The sequence below is a fragment of the Danio rerio genome, chromosome 10 (assembly GCF_049306965.1).
Source record: "Danio rerio strain Tuebingen ecotype United States chromosome 10, GRCz12tu, whole genome shotgun sequence".
In the NCBI taxonomy this organism is placed as follows: Eukaryota; Metazoa; Chordata; class Actinopteri; order Cypriniformes; family Danionidae; genus Danio; species Danio rerio.
In genome coordinates, this window is record NC_133185.1 from 43685001 (window position 1) to 43689058 (window position 4058).

The window sequence follows — 4058 nt, forward strand, 5'->3', positions numbered from 1 at the left end:
CGAGATCAGACAAGCGCTGAAGGTCACAATATATCTGCGCTCTAGTTTTTGACTTATTTTTCTTGAGTCACACTTCTGAAAACTCTGTACTCAACATTACTGTGCTGATTTTGATGGAAAATCGGCTGGATTTTGCATAGTATGTGGGTGTCTTCATTGATAAATAACCAAAGATTTTAGTAAACAAACATGTCAGTGTGCTGAAGTTCGCAGAGTTACACATCTGCAGAATTGTGTAGTGCTGTAGATGTGATGTGGGTTTGGCTGTGATTACATCTGCAAGGCATTACAAAGTTTTAATGACGTTAATTTTACAACACATTATATGAGTCAGCTGAGTTTCCTATTTCAATCCAAAATCAAATTTACATGCCAAAGGCACCAGTGGAAAGCATTGACAATGTACAGTATACAAACTGAAAACTGGTAAAACTGGAAGTTCTTGAGGCAATTGAGCATAAAATAATGATTGTTTCTGGGCTAAGATTAATTGTGATTAAATCACATTAAAAAAAAAAGTTTGTTTTGACAATGTGTGTGCTTTATATATATAACTATGTACAGTTGAAGTCATAATTATTAGCCCCCCTAAATTATTAGCCCCCCCCTGTTTATTTTTCCCCAGTTTCTGTTTAACTGAGAGATTTTTTCAACACATTTCTAAACATAATAGTTTTAATAACTCATTTCTAATAACTGATTTATTTTATCTTTGCCATGATGACAGTAAATAACGTTTGACTAGATATTTTTCAAGACACTTCTATACAGCTTAAAGTCACATTTAAAGGCTTAACTAGGTTAATTAGGTTAACTCGGCAGGTTAGGGCAATTAGGCAAGTAATTGTATAACAATGGCGTAATAATTTTGACCTTAAATGGATTAAAAATATTTAAAACTGCTTTTATTCTAGCCGAAATAAAACAAATAAGACTTTCTCCAGAAGAAAAAATATTATCAGACATACTGTGAAAATGTCCCTGCTCTGTTAAACATCGATTGGGAAATATTTAAAAAAATAAAATAAATTAAAAAGGGGGCTATCAATACTTCACACACATACAAAATTATACAATTTTGTTACATATATATTTAAAATGTATAGATAATTTGTATCATATACACATGTTTTATATCTAAATGTTAATAAACATCTCAAATATGTGCATGCCTGTGTGTATTGATATGTACATAATAAATAATTAAAAAAAAAAAAAAATAATATATATATATATATATATATATATATATATATATATATATATATATATATATATATATTAACCTAAATATAATGAATTATATTTAATATATATAATTTATTATATATAATTATATTATTTGTCCACAAGACCTTTTTAATAATTTGAAATGTAATAAAATAGTGTCACCCCAATTTATATTTATTTTACATTTACTTTCATATTTTATCAATGTCGCATGTATTATTATGTAATTTGAAGTAGAAATTTTATACATGCTTTATTTTATTATCAATACCCAGCAGGCACATAATGTGGAAAGACGTTAATATTAGGTTAGATTTAGGTTGTAATGTCAGGTGACCAAAATTCAATGTATAGCCAGTTTCTAAGGACAACATTATTTTGACGTCTAATAACGACGTCAAATGACATTAATATTTGTTTGATTTTAGGTTGGTTGTAAAGTGACCAAAATCCAACGTCGAGCCAAGATCTTAAACCATCATTTTGACATCAAATACTGATATTTATTCGTCAGGTACGACAACCAAAATCCAGCATCTGATAGACGTCATAGTGGGTAACGTCCACACAACATCAAGCTGGAACGTCATTAGATGTTGATATTTGGTTGATTTTAGGTTGGATGTTGAACGTCAATCCCATTTTCATTTCCAAACAAAATGCAACTTCCCCACGGCGTTGAGGAACAACGTCAATCTAACGTCATATTAACGTCCTGTGCCAGCTGAGTAGTAGTACCAAGTTATTTGAAACATCAGAAATAACATTTTAATTTTTAAATACAATTTTCATTAATATATTAACTACTTTTATGTACATAAAAATCAGTTGTTGTATGTCAATTTCAGTATTATGCCATGTGAATCTGTACTTGAAATCTAATTAAGTTGAGAAGAAAAGCATTAGTTAAAGTAGACATTCTCCAAAACAACACATTCTTTAAAGTATGAGAAGGAAGTAAGATTGGCCATATTCATCATATCTCTGCCCTATTTACACACATTTAATGTCTGAATATGTGGCACTGATTTATTGCATTATAAACATGAATAAAGGAGTGTCCAATATTAATCATCTAAGATAAGAACCTAAATGTCATTTTAACAGGATGTATATTAGTCATTACATCCAATCATTGAAAGAATCTGTTAAATGATCAATCACTGATACTTTTTCAGTCCATCTCGTCATTTATTTACAGTAAAACACTTCCTTTTGGGTGATGATGCTTGCGTTTTGAGGGTCATTAGATGCATTATTATTAAGGTTAACCATTAATCAATTAAGTGATTCATTTATACAAATATGACTAATTTTACTTCCTTTTCTTACTTTTATGCATGCATTATTTTGGTAAATATCTACTTTAACTATGTCTAAGTTTTTCTTTAAAAAAAACATACTTTTCTTCTCAATTTATTTAGATTTCTAGCAAAGTTACACTTGTCATAATGATAAAATTGGCATTTCATACAACAATTGATTTTTATATGCACTACCGGTTAAAAGTTTAGGGTCAGTGTTTATTTTTAAAGTTTTTTAAAGAAAATTATTCTGTTCATCAAGGCAGCATTTATTAAATGTAAAACAACAATTTTAAACAACAGCTTTCTTATTGTATGTAGTTTCAAATTGAATTCAAGAGCTCACACTTGACAATAAAAGCAGGTATGGCATGCTGACCCAGGAGAGAACCGTGAGCTCAGAGATAATTGAGTCCAGGGCTCCCGCCTGGTCAATGAGCATGTAAGAGGGTACAAGATCAGGTAGTTCTCGAGAACTCCCTCTGGTAAAGGAAGAAAGGGGGAGATGGGGTGGATGGGGGGGTTCTTAAAAAAAAATAAACACACAAAGATAAGGGGGTAACACTAGTCAGTCTATTTACAATAAGGTTAGAAAGATCCGATTGGCTTACTAATGCCACGATCAATCATATCACGTGCTTCTCTCGAAATTAGTTTGTAAAACTTCACTTTTTACTACAGTCAGTACTGCTTTTTTTACTATTACCATTAACTGGAGAGGACGGGGAAAGCAATGTCAAGCTGGAAAAGTTCAAAGTAAAGTGTTGACCATTAATAATAATAACAATAATAACAACAACAATAATAATAATAATAATAACAACAATAATAATTAATATTAGAGTGATTTCTGTAAGATCATGTGACTCTGAAGACTGGTGTAATAAAGCTGAAAATGTATCATTAAAATCAATGGAATAAATTATTAAATTAAATTATAAACTACTTTTAAACAGTTATTTTATAGTGCAATAACATATCACAATTTTACAATGTGTACTGTAGTTTTGATTAAATAAATACAGCCTTGGTGAGCAGAAGTTTATTTTAAAACATTCAAAAATCATACTGGCCCAAACTTTAGACCGGCAGTGTATATAAAAGCATAATAAAGTTAAAAATTAAGAAGTTTTATTTTAGATTTTTCAAATAAATTGTTAATAATTTTGACAATAAAATAAAAGATTTATAAAATAACAATAACATTTTGAATAAAAACAAATCTATTACCTATAGTAATTAAAAATGGCTGTGATGAAATTAAACATTGGCACAGTCCTTTTTTGCAAATAGTGTGTTGAAGGAAAAGAAAGAAAGAAAAAACCTCCGCCTGAACCGCACAACCCCGCAGGGCCAAATCTATACATGCGCATTTCAGCTTAAGCCTTTGCAAAGTTCACAGAACATATAATCAGTGTTGAAGCTGCTTGTTTTGACTTGAGTGTGCATTAAATTAAAGCAGTCTGCTTCATGTCTGATTGTCAGGATGGTCGTATATAAAGCGTCTGTGAGACTGTGGGCTTC